This window comes from Ranitomeya variabilis, unplaced genomic scaffold, assembly GCF_051348905.1.
Source record: "Ranitomeya variabilis isolate aRanVar5 unplaced genomic scaffold, aRanVar5.hap1 Scaffold_518, whole genome shotgun sequence".
NCBI lineage: Eukaryota > Metazoa > Chordata > Amphibia > Anura > Dendrobatidae > Ranitomeya > Ranitomeya variabilis.
This window is the reverse complement of record NW_027508170.1, coordinates 42,501-61,333: the sequence shown is the minus strand read 5'-3', so window position 1 is coordinate 61,333 and position 18,833 is coordinate 42,501. Positions and strand designations below refer to the sequence as shown.

At 34.0% G+C, this 18,833-nt stretch overlaps 1 non-coding gene across 1 annotated transcript; it reads left to right on the top strand.

Annotated features, from left to right (window-relative positions):
- Positions 1-14,031: 14,031 nt before the first annotated feature.
- Positions 14,032-14,113, top strand: TRNAL-UAG (transfer RNA leucine (anticodon UAG)). The gene has a single exon. It is a non-coding gene; the product is annotated as a tRNA-Leu (tRNA).
- The last annotated feature ends 4,720 nt before the right edge of the window (positions 14,114-18,833 follow it).

Genomic DNA, 18,833 nt, shown 5'->3' with positions numbered 1-18,833 from the left:
TTTAGAGACATGCCTATTCAAATCCCACTGCTGCCATTATTATGAGGTTTTGAGAACCCTTTGATCTAATTCTTATGATTTTGTATTTTCATGAGTGTGTTAATTTCTGTTTAGGAAGAGACAGTCGAAAGAATCTTTGATTTTTCCTATTGTTAAGAGACTTACCCATATTCCAACAGACTTGTGAGTTCAAATCCCACTGCTGCCACTAGTATGAGTTCTTTTAAACCTTTTTATCTCATTCTTATAATTATGCTAACATGCAAAATTAGCATATGCTTTAATCTCACTGCTGCCAGTATAATGAGATCTTGAAATGTTTTTGTACTTATTCTTATGATTTTGCTAGCATGCAAATTAGCATGTGATATAATCTTCTTTTGTATTTGTATGATTTAGCAGTTTTCAGTTAAGATAAAGACCGTTGATAGAATCTTTGTTTTTGCCTAATGTTTAGAGACATGCCCATTTTCCAAAATGTACTAATTTTAAATGTTGTCAAATGTACTTCACTTTCTCTAAGGAAGCTTAATTAACCATGCTGCTTAAGGTAGCATGGCCGAGTGGTCTAAGGCGCTGGATTTAGGCTTCAGTCTCTTTGGAGGCGTGGGTTCAAATCCCACTGCTGCCAACATATTGAGGTTTTGAAAACTTTTTCAGCTTATATTTATGATTTTGCTAATAGAAAAATTAGCATATTTTTGTATGAGTGCGTGCTTTGCTTTTTTGGAAAAGACAAAAGATAGAATCATTGCTTTTTCCTTTTTGTTTAGAGACCTATCCATTTTCCACAATGCACAAGTTTAAAATGTAGTCAGATACACTAAACTTACTCTAAGGAAGCTCTTTTAATGATGCATTAGGTAGCATGGCCGAGCGGTCTAAGGCGCTGGATTAAGGCTCCAGTCTCTTCGGAGGCGTGGGTTCAAATCCCGCTGCTGCTAGTATTATGAGGTTTTGAGAACCCTTTGATCTAATTCTGAGTATTTTGTATTTCCATGAGTGTGTGCATTTCTGTTTTGGAAAAGACAGTTGAAAGAATCATTGATTGTTCCTATTGTTTAGAGACTTACCTAAATTTTAACAGACTTGTGGGTTCAAATGCCACTAGTATGAGTTCTTTTAAACCTTTTTATCTTATTCTTATAATTATGCTAACATGCAAAATTAGCATATGCTTTAAACCCACTGCTGCCAGTATTATGAGATCTTGAAATGTTTTTGTACTTATTCTTATGATTTTGCTAACATGCAAATTAGCATGTGATTTAATCTTCTTTTGTATTTGCATGATTTTCCAGTTTTCAGTTCAGATAAAGACTGTTGAAAGAATCCTTGCTTTTTTCTAATGTTTAGAGACATGCCCATTCAAATCCCACTGCTGCCATTATTATGAGGTTTTGAGAACCCTTTGATCTAATTCTTATGATTTTGTATTTTCATGAGTGTGTTAATTTCTGTTTAGGAAGAGACAGTCGAAAGAATCTTTGATTTTTCCTATTGTTAAGAGACTTACCCATATTCCAACAGACTTGTGAGTTCAAATCCCACTGCTGCCACTAGTATGAGTTCTTTTAAACCTTTTTATCTCATTCTTATAATTATGCTAACATGCAAAATTAGCATATGCTTTAATCTCACTGCTGCCAGTATAATGAGATCTTGAAATGTTTTTGTACTTATTCTTATGATTTTGCTAGCATGCAAATTAGCATGTGATATAATCTTCTTTTGTATTTGTATGATTTAGCAGTTTTCAGTTAAGATAAAGACCGTTGATAGAATCTTTGTTTTTGCCTAATGTTTAGAGACATGCCCATTTTCCAAAATGTACTAATTTTAAATGTTGTCAAATGTACTTCACTTTCTCTAAGGAAGCTTAATTAACCATGCTGTTTAAGGTAGCATGGCCGAGTGGTCTAAGGCGCTGGATTTAGGCTTCAGTCTCTTTGGAGGCGTGGGTTCAAATCCCACTGCTGCCAACATATTGAGGTTTTGAAAACTTTTTCAGCTTATATTTATGATTTTGCTAATAGAAAAATTAGCATATTTTTGTATGAGTGCGTGCTTTGCTTTTTTGGAAAAGACAAAAGATAGAATCATTGCTTTTTCCTTTTTGTTTAGAGACCTATCCATTTTCCACAATGCACAAGTTTAAAATGTAGTCAGATACACTAAACTTACTCTAAGGAAGCTCTTTTAATGATGCATTAGGTAGCATGGCCGAGCGGTCTAAGGCGCTGGATTAAGGCTCCAGTCTCTTCGGAGGCGTGGGTTCAAATCCCGCTGCTGCTAGTATTATGAGGTTTTGAGAACCCTTTGATCTAATTCTGAGTATTTTGTATTTCCATGAGTGTGTGCATTTCTGTTTTGGAAAAGACAGTTGAAAGAATCATTGATTGTTCCTATTGTTTAGAGACTTACCTAAATTTTAACAGACTTGTGGGTTCAAATGCCACTAGTATGAGTTCTTTTAAACCTTTTTATCTTATTCTTATAATTATGCTAACATGCAAAATTAGCATATGCTTTAAACCCACTGCTGCCAGTATTATGAGATCTTGAAATGTTTTTGTACTTATTCTTATGATTTTGCTAACATGCAAATTAGCATGTGATTTAATCTTCTTTTGTATTTGCATGATTTTCCAGTTTTCAGTTCAGATAAAGACTGTTGAAAGAATCCTTGCTTTTTTCTAATGTTTAGAGACATGCCCATTCAAATCCCACTGCTGCCATTATTATGAGGTTTTGAGAACCCTTTGATCTAATTCTTATGATTTTGTATTTTCATGAGTGTGTTAATTTCTGTTTAGGAAGAGACAGTTGAAAGAATCATTGATTTTTCCTATTGTTAAGAGACTTACCCATATTCCAACAGACTTGTGAGTTCAAATCCCACTGCTGCCACTAGTATGAGTTCTTTTAAACCTTTTTATCTCATTCTTATAATTATGCTAACATGCAAAATTAGCATATGCTTTAATCTCACTGCTGCCAGTATTATGAGATCTTGAAATGTTTTTGTACTTATTCTTATGATTTTGCTAGCATGCAAATTAGCATGTGATATAATCTTCTTTTGTATTTGTATGATTTAGCAGTTTTCAGTTAAGATAAAGACCGTTGATAGAATCTTTGTTTTTGCCTAATGTTTAGAGACATGCCCATTTTCCAAAATGTACTAATTTTAAATGTTGTCAAATGTACTTCACTTTCTCTAAGGAAGCTTAATTAACCATGCTGTTTAAGGTAGCATGGCCGAGTGGTCTAAGGCGCTGGATTTAGGCTCCAGTCTCTTTGGAGGCGTGGGTTCAAATCCCACTGCTGCTAACATATTGAGGTTTTGAAAACCTTTTTCAGCTTATATTTATGATTTTGCTAATAGAAAATTAGCATATTTTTGTATGAGTGCGTGCTTTGCTTTTTTGGAAAAGACAAAAGATAGAATCATTGCTTTTTCCTATTTGTTTAGAGACCTATCCATTTTCCACAATTCACAAGTTTAAAATGTAGTCAGATACACTAAACTTACTCTCAGGAAGCTCTTTTAATGATGCATTAGTAGCATGGCCGAGCGGTCTAAGGCGCTGGATTAAGGCTCCAGTCTCTTTGGAGGCGTGGGTTCAAATCCCACTGCTGCCAGTATTATGAGGTTTTGAGAACCCTTTGATCTAATTCTGAGGATTTTGAATTTCCATGAGTGTGTGCATTTCTGTTTTGGAAAAGACAGTTTTAGACTTTAGTTTAGAGACTTACCTAAATTTTAACAGACTTGTGGGTTCAAATGCCACTAGTATGAGTTATTTTAAACCTTTTTATCTTATTCTTATAATTATGCTAACATGCAAAATTAGCATATGCTTTAAACCCACTGCTGCCAGTATTATGAGATCTTGAAATGTTTTTGTACTTATTCTTATGATTTTGCTAACATGCAAATTAGCATGTGATTTAATCTTCTTTTGTATTTGCATGATTTTCCAGTTTTCAGTTCAGATAAAGACTGTTGAAAGAATCCTTGCTTTTTTCTAATGTTTAGAGACATGCCTATTCAAATCCCACTGCTGCCATTATTATGAGGTTTTGAGAACCCTTTGATCTAATTCTTATGATTTTGTATTTTCATGAGTGTGTTAATTTCTGTTTAGGAAGAGACAGTCGAAAGAATCTTTGATTTTTCCTATTGTTAAGAGACTTACCCATATTCCAACAGACTTGTGAGTTCAAATCCCACTGCTGCCACTAGTATGAGTTCTTTTAAACCTTTTTATCTCATTCTTATAATTATGCTAACATGCAAAATTAGCATATGCTTTAATCTCACTGTTGCCAGTATAATGAGATCTTGAAATGTTTTTGTACTTATTCTTATGATTTTGCTAGCATGCAAATTAGCATGTGATATAATCTTCTTTTGTATTTGTATGATTTAGCAGTTTTCAGTTAAGATAAAGACCGTTGATAGAATCTTTGTTTTTGCCTAATGTTTAGAGACATGCCCATTTTCCAAAATGTACTAATTTTAAATGTTGTCAAATGTACTTCACTTTCTCTAAGGAAGCTTAATTAACCATGCTGTTTAAGGTAGCATGGCCGAGTGGTCTAAGGCGCTGGATTTAGGCTTCAGTCTCTTTGGAGGCGTGGGTTCAAATCCCACTGCTGCCAACATATTGAGGTTTTGAAAACTTTTTCAGCTTATATTTATGATTTTGCTAATAGAAAAATTAGCATATTTTTGTATGAGTGCGTGCTTTGCTTTTTTGGAAAAGACAAAAGATAGAATCATTGCTTTTTCCTTTTTGTTTAGAGACCTATCCATTTTCCACAATGCACAAGTTTAAAATGTAGTCAGATACACTAAACTTACTCTAAGGAAGCTCTTTTAATGATGCATTAGGTAGCATGGCCGAGCGGTCTAAGGCGCTGGATTAAGGCTCCAGTCTCTTCGGAGGCGTGGGTTCAAATCCCGCTGCTGCTAGTATTATGAGGTTTTGAGAACCCTTTGATCTAATTCTGAGTATTTTGTATTTCCATGAGTGTGTGCATTTCTGTTTTGGAAAAGACAGTTGAAAGAATCATTGATTGTTCCTATTGTTTAGAGACTTACCTAAATTTTAACAGACTTGTGGGTTCAAATGCCACTAGTATGAGTTCTTTTAAACCTTTTTATCTTATTCTTATAATTATGCTAACATGCAAAATTAGCATATGCTTTAAACCCACTGCTGCCAGTATTATGAGATCTTGAAATGTTTTTGTACTTATTCTTATGATTTTGCTAACATGCAAATTAGCATGTGATTTAATCTTCTTTTGTATTTGCATGATTTTCCAGTTTTCAGTTCAGATAAAGACTGTTGAAAGAATCCTTGCTTTTTTCTAATGTTTAGAGACATGCCCATTCAAATCCCACTGCTGCCATTATTATGAGGTTTTGAGAACCCTTTGATCTAATTCTTATGATTTTGTATTTTCATGAGTGTGTTAATTTCTGTTTAGGAAGAGACAGGTGAAAGAATCTTTGATTTTTCCTATTGTTAAGAGACTTACCCATATTCCAACAGACTTGTGAGTTCAAATCCCACTGCTGCCACTAGTATGAGTTCTTTTAAACCTTTTTATCTCATTCTTATAATTATGCTAACATGCAAAATTAGCATATGCTTTAATCTCACTGCTGCCAGTATAATGAGATCTTGAAATGTTTTTGTACTTATTCTTATGATTTTGCTAGCATGCAAATTAGCATGTGATATAATCTTCTTTTGTATTTGTATGATTTAGCAGTTTTCAGTTAAGATAAAGACCGTTGATAGAATCTTTGTTTTTGCCTAATGTTTAGAGACATGCCCATTTTCCAAAATGTACTAATTTTAAATGTTGTCAAATGTACTTCACTTTCTCTCAGGAAGCTTAATTAACCATGCTGTTTAAGGTAGCATGGCCGAGTGGTCTAAGACGCTGGATTTAGGCTTCAGTCTCTTTGGAGGCGTGGGTTCAAATCCCACTGCTGCCAACATATTGAGGTTTTGAAAACTTTTTCAGCTTATATTTATGATTTTGCTAATAGAAAAATTAGCATATTTTTGTATGAGTGCGTGCTTTGCTTTTTTGGAAAAGACAAAAGATAGAATCATTGCTTTTTCCTTTTTGTTTAGAGACCTATCCATTTTCCACAATGCACAAGTTTAAAATGTAGTCAGATACACTAAACTTACTCTAAGGAAGCTCTTTTAATGATGCATTAGGTAGCATGGCCGAGCGGTCTAAGGCGCTGGATTAAGGCTCCAGTCTCTTCGGAGGCGTGGGTTCAAATCCCGCTGCTGCTAGTATTATGAGGTTTTGAGAACCCTTTGATCTAATTCTGAGTATTTTGTATTTCCATTAGTGTGTGCATTTCTGTTTTGGAAAAGACAGTTGAAAGAATCATTGATTGTTCCTATTGTTTAGAGACTTACCTAAATTTTAACAGACTTGTGGGTTCAAATGCCACTAGTATGAGTTCTTTTAAACCTTTTTATCTTATTCTTATAATTATGCTAACATGCAAAATTAGCATATGCTTTAAACCCACTGCTGCCAGTATTATGAGATCTTGAAATGTTTTTGTACTTATTCTTATGATTTTGCTAACATGCAAATTAGCATGTGATTTAATCTTCTTTTGTATTTGCATGATTTTCCAGTTTTCAGTTCAGATAAAGACTGTTGAAAGAATCCTTGCTTTTTTCTAATGTTTAGAGACATGCCCATTCAAATCCCACTGCTGCCATTATTATGAGGTTTTGAGAACCCTTTGATCTAATTCTTATGATTTTGTATTTTCATGAGTGTGTTAATTTCTGTTTAGGAAGAGACAGGTGAAAGAATCTTTGATTTTTCCTATTGTTAAGAGACTTACCCATATTCCAACAGACTTGTGAGTTCAAATCCCACTGCTGCCACTAGTATGAGTTCTTTTAAACCTTTTTATCTCATTCTTATAATTATGCTAACATGCAAAATTAGCATATGCTTTAATCTCACTGCTGCCAGTATAATGAGATCTTGAAATGTTTTTGTACTTATTCTTATGATTTTGCTAGCATGCAAATTAGCATGTGATATAATCTTCTTTTGTATTTGTATGATTTAGCAGTTTTCAGTTAAGATAAAGACCGTTGATAGAATCTTTGTTTTTGCCTAATGTTTAGAGACATGCCCATTTTCCAAAATGTACTAATTTTAAATGTTGTCAAATGTACTTCACTTTCTCTAAGGAAGCTTAATTAACCATGCTGTTTAAGGTAGCATGGCCGAGTGGTCTAAGATGCTGGATTTAGGCTTCAGTCTCTTTGGAGGCGTGGGTTCAAATCCCACTGCTGCCAACATATTGAGGTTTTGAAAACTTTTTCAGCTTATATTTATGATTTTGCTAATAGAAAAATTAGCATATTTTTGTATGAGTGCGTGCTTTGCTTTTTTGGAAAAGACAAAAGATAGAATCATTGCTTTTTCCTTTTTGTTTAGAGACCTATCCATTTTCCACAATGCACAAGTTTAAAATGTAGTCAGATACACTAAACTTACTCTAAGGAAGCTCTTTTAATGATGCATTAGGTAGCATGGCCGAGCGGTCTAAGGCGCTGGATTAAGGCTCCAGTCTCTTCGGAGGCGTGGGTTCAAATCCCGCTGCTGCTAGTATTATGAGGTTTTGAGAACCCTTTGATCTAATTCTGAGTATTTTGTATTTCCATGAGTGTGTGCATTTCTGTTTTGGAAAAGACAGTTGAAAGAATCATTGATTGTTCCTATTGTTTAGAGACTTACCTAAATTTTAACAGACTTGTGGGTTCAAATGCCACTAGTATGAGTTCTTTTAAACCTTTTTATCTTATTCTTATAATTATGCTAACATGCAAAATTAGCATATGCTTTAAACCCACTGCTGCCAGTATTATGAGATCTTGAAATGTTTTTGTACTTATTCTTATGATTTTGCTAACATGCAAATTAGCATGTGATTTAATCTTCTTTTGTATTTGCATGATTTTCCAGTTTTCAGTTCAGATAAAGACTGTTGAAAGAATCCTTGCTTTTTTCTAATGTTTAGAGACATGCCCATTCAAATCCCACTGCTGCCATTATTATGAGGTTTTGAGAACCCTTTGATCTAATTCTTATGATTTTGTATTTTCATGAGTGTGTTAATTTCTGTTTAGGAAGAGACAGGTGAAAGAATCTTTGATTTTTCCTATTGTTAAGAGACTTACCCATATTCCAACAGACTTGTGAGTTCAAATCCCACTGCTGCCACTAGTATGAGTTCTTTTAAACCTTTTTATCTCATTCTTATAATTATGCTAACATGCAAAATTAGCATATGCTTTAATCTCACTGCTGCCAGTATAATGAGATCTTGAAATGTTTTTGTACTTATTCTTATGATTTTGCTAGCATGCAAATTAGCATGTGATATAATCTTCTTTTGTATTTGTATGATTTAGCAGTTTTCAGTTAAGATAAAGACCATTGATAGAATCTTTGTTTTTGCCTAATGTTTAGAGACATGCCCATTTTCCAAAATGTACTAATTTTAAATGTTGTCAAATGTACTTCACTTTCTCTCAGGAAGCTTAATTAACCATGCTGTTTAAGGTAGCATGGCCGAGTGGTCTAAGACGCTGGATTTAGTCTTCAGTCTCTTTGGAGGTGTGGGTTCAAATCCCACTGCTGCCAACATATTGAGGTTTTGAAAACTTTTTCAGCTTATATTTATGATTTTGCTAATAGAAAAATTAGCATATTTTTGTATGAGTGCGTGCTTTGCTTTTTTGGAAAAGACAAAAGATAGAATCATTGCTTTTTCCTTTTTGTTTAGAGACCTATCCATTTTCCACAATGCACAAGTTTAAAATGTAGTCAGATACACTAAACTTACTCTAAGGAAGCTCTTTTAATGATGCATTAGGTAGCATGGCCGAGCGGTCTAAGGCGCTGGATTAAGGCTCCAGTCTCTACGGAGGCGTGGGTCCAAATCCCGCTGCTGCTAGTATTATGAGGTTTTGAGAACCCTTTGATCTAATTCTGAGTATTTTGTATTTCCATGAGTGTGTGCATTTCTGTTTTGGAAAAGACAGTTGAAAGAATCATTGATTGTTCCTATTGTTTAGAGACTTACCTAAATTTTAACAGACTTGTGGGTTCAAATGCCACTAGTATGAGTTCTTTTAAACCTTTTTATCTTATTCTTATAATTATGCTAACATGCAAAATTAGCATATGCTTTAAACCCACTGCTGCCAGTATTATGAGATCTTGAAATGTTTTTGTACTTATTCTTATGATTTTGCTAACATGCAAATTAGCATGTGATTTAATCTTCTTTTGTATTTGCATGATTTTCCAGTTTTCAGTTCAGATAAAGACTGTTGAAAGAATCCTTGCTTTTTTCTAATGTTTAGAGACATGCCCATTCAAATCCCACTGCTGCCATTTATTATGAGGTTTTGAGAACCCTTTGATCTAATTCTTATGATTTTGTATTTTCATGAGTGTGTTAATTTCTGTTTAGGAAGAGACAGGTGAAAGAATCTTTGATTTTTCCTATTGTTAAGAGACTTACCCATATTCCAACAGACTTGTGAGTTCAAATCCCACTGCTGCCACTAGTATGAGTTCTTTTAAACCTTTTTATCTCATTCTTATAATTATGCTAACATGCAAAATTAGCATATGCTTTAATCTCACTGCTGCCAGTATAATGAGATCTTGAAATGTTTTTGTACTTATTCTTATGATTTTGCTAGCATGCAAATTAGCATGTGATATAATCTTCTTTTGTATTTGTATGATTTAGCAGTTTTCAGTTAAGATAAAGACCATTGATAGAATCTTTGTTTTTGCCTAATGTTTAGAGACATGCCCATTTTCCAAAATGTACTAATTTTAAATGTTGTCAAATGTACTTCACTTTCTCTAAGGAAGCTTAATTAACCATACTGTTTAAGGTAGCATGGCCGAGTGGTCTAAGGCGCTGGATTTAGGCTCCAGTCTCTTTGGAGCCGTGGGTTCAAATCCCACTGCTGCCAACATATTGAGGTTTTGAAAACCTTTTCAGCTTATATTTATGATTTTGCTAATAGAAAAATTAGCATATTTTTGTATGAGTGCGTGCTTTGCTTTTTTGGAAAAGACAAAAGATAGAATCATTGCTTTTTCCTTTTTGTTTAGAGACCTATCCATTTTCCACAATGCACAAGTTTAAAATGTAGTCAGATACACTAAACTTACTCTAAGGAAGCTCTTTTAATGATGCATTAGGTAGCATGGCCGAGCGGTCTAAGGCGCTGGATTAAGGCTCCAGTCTCTTCGGAGGTGTGGGTTCAAATCCCACTGCTGCCAGTATTATGAGGTTTTGAGAACCCTTTGATCTAATTCTGAGTATTTTGTATTTCCATGAGTGTGTGCATTTCTGTTTTGGAAAAGACAGTTGAAAGAATCATTGATTGTTCCTATTGTTTAGAGACTTACCTAAATTTTAACAGACTTGTGGGTTCAAATGCCACTAGTATGAGTTCTTTTAAACCTTTTTATCTTATTCTTATAATTATGCTAACATGCAAAATTAGCATATGCTTTAAACCCACTGCTGCCAGTATTATGAGATCTTGAAATGTTTTTGTACTTATTCTTATGATTTTGCTAACATGCAAATTAGCATGTGATTTAATCTTCTTTTGTATTTGCATGATTTTCCAGTTTTCAGTTCAGATAAAGACTGTTGAAAGAATCCTTGCTTTTTTCTAATGTTTAGAGACATGCCCATTCAAATCCCACTGCTGCCATTATTATGAGGTTTTGAGAACCCTTTGATCTAATTCTTATGATTTTGTATTTTCATGAGTGTGTTAATTTCTGTTTAGGAAGAGACAGTTGAAAGAATCTTTGATTTTTCCTATTGTTAAGAGACTTACCCATATTCCAACAGACTTGTGAGTTCAAATCCCACTGCTGCCACTAGTATGAGTTCTTTTAAACCTTTTTATCTCATTCTTATAATTATGCTAACATGCAAAATTAGCTTATGCTTTAATCTCACTGCTGCCAGTATAATGAGAACTTGAAATGTTTTTGTACTTATTCTTATGATTTTGCTAGCATGCAAATTCGCATGTGATATAATCTTCTTTTGTATTTGTATGATTTAGCAGTTTTCAGTTAAGATAAAGACCGTTGATAGAATCTTTGTTTTTGCCTAATGTTTAGAGACATGCCCATTTTCCAAAATGTACTAATTTTAAATGTTGTCAAATGTACTTCACTTTCTCTAAGGAAGCTTAATTAACCGTGCTGTTTAAGGTAGCATGGCCGAGTGGTCTAAGGCGCTGGATTAAGGCTCCAGTCTGTTCGGAGGCGTGGGTTCAAATCCCACTGCTGCCAACATATTGAGGTTTTGAAAACCTTTTCAGCTTATATTTATGATTTTGCTAATAGAAAAATTAGCATATTTTTGTATGAGTGCGTGCTTTGCTTTTTTGGAAAAGACAAAAGATAGAATCATTGCTTTTTCCTTTTTGTTTAGAGACCTATCCATTTTCCACAATGCAGAAGTTTAAAATGTAGTCAGATACACTAAACTTACGCTAAGGAAGCTCTTTTAATGATGCATTACGTAGCATGGCCGAGCGGTCTAAGGCGCTGGATTAAGGCTCTCAGTCTCTTCGGAGGCGTGGGTTCAAATCCCACTGCTGCCAGTATTATGAGGTTTTGAGAACCCTTTGATCTAATTCTGAGGATTTTGTATTTCCATGAGTGTGTGCATTTCTGTTTTGGAAAAGACAGTTTTAGACTTTAGTTTAGAGACTTACCTAAATTTTAACAGACTTGTGGGTTCAAATGCCACTAGTATGAGTTCTTTTAAACCTTTTTATCTTATTCTTATAATTATGCTAACATGCAAAATTAGCATATGCTTTAAACCCACTGCTGCCAGTATTATGAGATCTTGAAATGTTTTTGTACTTATTCTTATGATTTTGCTAACATGCAAATTAGCATGTGATTTAATCTTCTTTTGTATTTGCATGATTTTGCAGTTTTCAGTTCAGATAAAGACTGTTGATAGAATCCTTGCTTTTTTCTAATGTTTAGAGACATGCCCATTCAAATCCCACTGCTGCCATTATTATGAGGTTTTGAGAACCCTTTGATCTAATTCTTATGATTTTGTATTTTCATGAGTGTGTTAATTTCTGTTTAGGAAAAGACAGTTGAAAGAATCATTGATTTTTCCTATTGTTAAGAGACTTACCCATATTCCAACAGACTTGTGAGTTCAAATCCCACTGCTGCCACTAGTATGAGTTCTTTTAAACCATTTTATCTCATTCTTATAATTATGCTAACATGCAAAATTAGCATATGCTTTAATCTCACTGCTGCCAGTATTATGAGATCTTGAAATGTTTTTGTACTTATTCTTATGATTTTGCTAGCATGCAAATTAGCATGTGATATAATCTTCTTTTGTATTTGTATGATTTAGCAGTTTTCAGTTAAGATAAAGACCGTTGATAGAATCTTTGTTTTTTGCCTAATGTTTAGAGACATGCCCATTTTCCAAAATGTACTAATTTTAAATGTTGTCAAATGTACTTCACTTTCTCTAAGGAAGCTTAATTAATCATGCTGTTTAAGGTAGCATGGCCGAGTAGTCTAAGGCGCTGGGTTTAGGCTCCAGTCTCTTTGGAGGCGTGGGTTCAAATCCCACTGCTGCCAACATATTGAGGTTTTGAAAACCTTTTCAGCTTATATTTATGATTTTGCTAACAGAAAAATTAGCATATTTTTGTATGAGTGCGTGCTTTGCTTTTTTGGAAAAGACAAAAGATAGAATCATTGCTTTTTCCTTTTTGTTTAGAGACCTATCCATTTTCCACAATGCACAAGTATAAAATGTAGTCAGATACACTAAAGTTACTCTCAGGAAGCTCTTTTAATGATGCATTAGGTAGCATGGCCGAGCGGTCTAAGGCGCTGGATTAAGGCTCCAGTCTCTTCGGAGGCGTGGGTTCAAATCCCACTGCTGCCAGTATTATGAGGTTTTGAGAACCCTTTGATCTAATTCTGATTATTTTGTATTTCCATGAGTGTGTGCATTTCTGTTTTGGAAAAGACAGTTGAAAGAATCATTGATTGTTCCTATTGTTTAGAGACTTACCTAAATTTTAACAGACTTGTGGGTTCAAATGCCACTAGTATGAGTTCTTTTAAACCTTTTTATCTTATTCTTATAATTATGCTAACATGCAAAATTAGCATATGCTTTAAACCCACTGCTGCCAGTATTATGAGATCTTGAAATGTTTTTGTACTTATTCTTATGATTTTGCTAACATGCAAATTAGCATGTGATTTAATCTTCTTTTGTATTTGCATGATTTTCCAGTTTTCAGTTCAGATAAAGACTGTTGAAAGAATCCTTGCTTTTTTCTAATGTTTAGAGACATGCCCATTCAAATCCCACTGCTGCCATTATTATGAGGTTTTGAGAACCCTTTGATCTAATTCTTATGATTTTGTATTTTCATGAGGGTGTTAATTTCTGTTTAGGAAAAGACAGTTGAGAGAATCATTGATTTTTCCTATTGTTAAGAGACTTACCCATATTCCAACAGACTTGTGAGTTCAAATCCCACTGCTGCCACTAGTATGAGTTCTTTTAAACCTTTTTATCTCATTCTTATAATTATGCTAACATGCAAAATTAGCATATGCTTTAATCTCACTGCTGCCAGTATTATGAGATCTTGAAATGTTTTTGTACTTATTCTTATGATTTTGCTAGCATGCAAATTAGCATGTGATTTAATCTTCTTTTGTATTTGCATGATTTTGCAGTTTTCAGTTCAGATAAAGACTGTTGAAAGAATCCTTGCTTTTTTCTAATGTTTAGAGACATGCCTATTTTCCAAAATGTACTAATTTTAAATGTTGTCAAATGTACTTCACTTTCTCTAAGGAAGCTTAATTAACCATGCTGTTTAGGGTAGCATGGCCGAGTGGTCTAAGGCGCTGGATTTAGGCTCCAGTTTCTTTGGAGGCGTGGGTTCAAATCCCACTGCTGCCAACATATTGAGGTTTTGAAAACCTTTTCAGCTTATATTTATGATTTTGCTAACAGAAAAATTAGCATATTTTTGTATGAGTGCGTGCTTTGCTTTTTTGGAAAAGACAAAAGATAGAATCATTGCTTTTTCCTTTTTGTTTAGAGACCTATCCATTTTCCACAATGCACAAGTTTAAAATGTAGTCAGATACACTAAACTTACTCTAAGGAAGCTCTTTTAATGATGCATTAGGTAGCATGGCCGAGCGGTCTAAGGCGCTGGATTAAGGCTCCAGTCTCTTAGGAGGCGTGGGTTCAAATCACACTGCTGCCAGTATTATGAGGTTTTGAGAACCCTTTGGTCTAATTCTGAGTATTTTGTATTTCCATGAGTGTGTGCATTTCTGTTTTGGAAAAGACAGTTGAAAGAATCATTGATTGTTCCTATTGTTTAGAGACTTACCTAAATTTTAACAGACTTGTGGGTTCAAATGCCACTAGTATGAGTTCTTTTAAACCTTTTTATCTTATTCTTATAATTATGCTAACATGCAAAATTAGCATATGCTTTAAACCCACTGCTGCCAGTATTATGAGATCTTGAAATGTTTTTGTACTTATTCTTATGATTTTGCTAACATGCAAATTAGCATGTGATTTAATCTTCTTTTGTATTTGCATGATTTTCCAGTTTTCAGTTCAGATAAAGACTGTTGAAAGAATCCTTGCTTTTTTCTAATGTTTAGAGACATGCCCATTCAAATCCCACTGCTGCCATTATTATGAGGTTTTGAGAACCCTTTGATCTAATTCTTATGATTTTGTATTTTCATGAGTGTGTTAATTTCTGTTTAGGAAGAGACAGTTGAAAGAATCTTTGATTTTTCCTATTGTTAAGAGACTTACCCATATTCCAACAGACTTGTGAGTTCAAATCCCACTGCTGCCACTAGTATGAGTTCTTTTAAACCTTTTTATCTCATTCTTATAATTATGCTAACATGCAAAATTAGCTTATGCTTTAATCTCACTGCTGCCAGTATAATGAGATCTTGAAATGTTTTTGTACTTATTCTTATGATTTTGCTAGCATGCAAATTAGCATGTGATATAATCTTCTTTTGTATTTGTATGATTTAGCAGTTTTCAGTTAAGATAAAGACCGTTGATAGAATCTTTGTTTTTGCCTAATGTTTAGAGACATGCCCATTTTCCAAAATGTACTAATTTTAAATGTTGTCAAATGTACTTCACTTTCTCTAAGGAAGCTTAATTAACCATGCTGTTTAAGGTAGCATGGCCGAGTGGTCTAAGGCGCTGGATTAAGGCTCCAGTCTGTTCGGAGGCGTGGGTTCAAATCCCACTGCTGCCAACATATTGAGGTTTTGAAAACCTTTTCAGCTTATATTTATGATTTTGCTAATAGAAAAATTAGCATATTTTTGTATGAGTGCGTGCTTTGCTTTTTTGGAAAAGACAAAAGATAGAATCATTGCTTTTTCCTTTTTGTTTAGAGACCTATCCATTTTCCACAATGCACAAGTTTAAAATGTAGTCAGATACACTAAACTTACTCTAAGGAAGCTCTTTTAATGATGCATTATGTAGCATGGCCGAGCGGTCTAAGGCGCTGGATTAAGGCTCCAGTCTCTTCGGAGGCGTGGGTTCAAATCCCACTGCTGCCAGTATTATGATGTTTTGAGAACCCTTTGATCTAATTCTGAGGATTTTGTATTTCCATTAGTGTGTGCATTTCTGTTTTGGAAAAGACAGTTTTCGACTTTAGTTTAGAGACTTACCTAAATTTTAACAGACTTGTGGGTTCAAATGCCACTAGTATGAGTTCTTTTAAACCTTTTTATCTTATTCTTATAATTATGCTAACATGCAAAATTAGCATATGCTTTAAACCCACTGCTGCCAGTATTATGAGATCTTGAAATGTTTTTGTACTTATTCTTATGATTTTGCTAACATGCAAATTAGCATGTGATTTAATCTTCTTTTGTATTTGCATGATTTTCCAGTTTTCAGTTCAGATAAAGACTGTTGAAAGAATCCTTGCTTTTTTCTAATGTTTAGAGACATGCCCATTCAAATGCCACTGCTGCCATTATTATGAGGTTTTGAGAACCCTTTGATCTAATTCTTATGATTTTGTATTTTCATGAGTGTGTTAATTTCTGTTTAGGAAGAGACAGTTGAAAGAATCTTTGATTTTTCCTATTGTTAAGAGACTTACCCATATTCCAACAGACTTGTGAGTTCAAATCCCACTGCTGCCACTAGTATGAGTTCTTTTAAACCTTTTTATCTTATTCTTATAATTATGCTAACATGCAAAATTAGCATATGCTTTAAACCCACTGCTGCCAGTATTATGAGATCTTGAAATGTTTTTGTACTTATTCTTATGATTTTGCTAGCATGCAAATTAGCATGTGATTTAATCTTCTTTTGTATTTGCATGATTTTGCAGTTTTCAGTTCAGATAAAGACTGTTGAAAGAATCCTTGCTTTTTTCTAATGTTTAGAGACATGCCTATTTTCCAAAATGTACTAATTTTAAATGTTGTCAAATGTACTTCACTTTCTCTAAGGAAGCTTAATTAACCATGCTGTTTAGGGTAGCATGGCCGAGTGGTCTAAGGTGCTGGATTTAGGCTCCAGTCTCTTTGGAGGCGTGGGTTCAAATCCCACTGCTGCCAACATATTGAGGTTTTGAAAACCTTTTCAGCTTATATTTATGATTTTGCTAACAGAAAAATTAGCATATTTTTGTATGAGTGCGTGCTTTGCTTTTTTGGAAAAGACAAAAGATAGAATCATTGCTTTTTCCTTTTTGTTTAGAGACCTATCCATTTTCCACAATGCACAAGTTTAAAATGTAGTCAGATACACTAAACTTACTCTAAGGAAGCTCTTTTAATGATGCATTAGGTAGCATGGCCAAGCGGTCTAAGGTGCTGGATTAAGGCTCCAGTCTCTTTGGAGGCGTGGGTTCAAATCCCACTGCTGCCAGTATTATGAGGTTTTGAGAACCCTTTGATCTAATTCTGAGGATTTTGTATTTCCATGAGTGTGTGCATTTCTGTTTTGGAAAAGACAGTTTTAGACTTTAGTTTAGAGACTTACCTAAATTTTTTACAGACTTGTGGGTTCAAATGCCACTAGTATGAGTTCTTTTAAACCTTTTTATCTTATTCTTATAATTATGCTAACATGCAAAATTAGCATATGCTTTAAACCCACTGCTGCCAGTATTATGAGATCTTGAAATGTTTTTGTACTTATTCTTATGATTTTGCTAACATGCAAATTAGCATGTGATTTAATCTTCTTTTGTATTTGCATGATTTTCCAGTTTTCAGTTCAGATAAAGACTGTTGAAAGAATCCTTGCTTTTTTCTAATGTTTAGAGACATGCCCATTCAAATCCCACTGCTGCCATTATTATGAGGTTTTGAGAGCCCTTTGATCTAATTCTTATGATTTTGTATTTTCATGAGTGTGTTAATTTCTGTTTAGGAAAAGACAGTTGAAAGAATCATTGATTTTTCCTATTGTTAAGAGACTTACCCATACTCCAACAGACTTGTGAGTTCAAATCCCACTGCTGCCACTAGTATGAGTTCTTTTAAACCTTTTTATCTCATTCTTATAATTATGCTAACATGCAAAATTAGCTTATGCTTTAATCTCACTGCTGCCAGTATAATGAGATCTTGAAATGTTTTTGTACTTATTCTTATGATTTTGCTAGCATGCAAATTAGCATGTGATATAATCTTCTTTTGTATTTGTATGATTTAGCAGTTTTCAGTTAAGATAAAGACCGTTGATAGAATCTTTGTTTTTGCCTAATGTTTAGAGACATGCCCATTTTCCAAAATGTACTAATTTTAAATGTTGTCAAATGTACTTCACTTTCTCTAAGGAAGCTTAATTAACCATGCTGTTTAAGGTAGCATGGCCGAGTGGTCTAAGGCGCTGAATTAAGGCTCCAGTCTGTTCGGAGGCGTGGGTTCAAATCACACTGCTGCCAGTATTATGAGGTTTTGAGAACCCTTTGATCTAATTCTGAGTATTTTGTATTTCCATGAGTGTGTGCATTTCTGTTTTGGAAAAGACAGTTGAAAGAATCATTGATTGTTCCTATTGTTTAGAGACTTACCTAAATTTTAACAGACTTGTGGGTTCAAATGCCACTAGTATGAGTTCTTTTAAACCTTTTTATCTTATTCTTATAATTATGCTAACATGCAAAATTAGCATATGCTTTAAACCCACTGCTGCCAGTATTATGAGATCTTGAAATGTTTTTGTACTTATTCTTATGATTTTGCTAACATGCAAATTAGCATGTGATTTAATCTTCTTTTGTATTTGCATGATTTTCCAGTTTTCAGTTCAGATAAAGACTGTTGAAAGAATCCTTGCTTTTTTCTAATGTTTAGAGACATGCCCATTCAAATCCCACTGCTGCCATTATTATGAGGTTTTGAGAACCCTTTGATCTAATTCTTATGATTTTGTATTTTCATGAGTGTGTTAATTTCTGTTTAGGAAGAGACAGTTGAAAGAATCTTTGATTTTTCCTATTGTTAAGAGACTTACCCATATTCCAACAGACTTGTGAGTTCAAATCCCACTGCTGCCACTAGTATGAGTTCTTTTAAACCTTTTTATCTCATTCTTATAATTATGCTAACATGCAAAATTAGCTTATGCTTTAATCTCA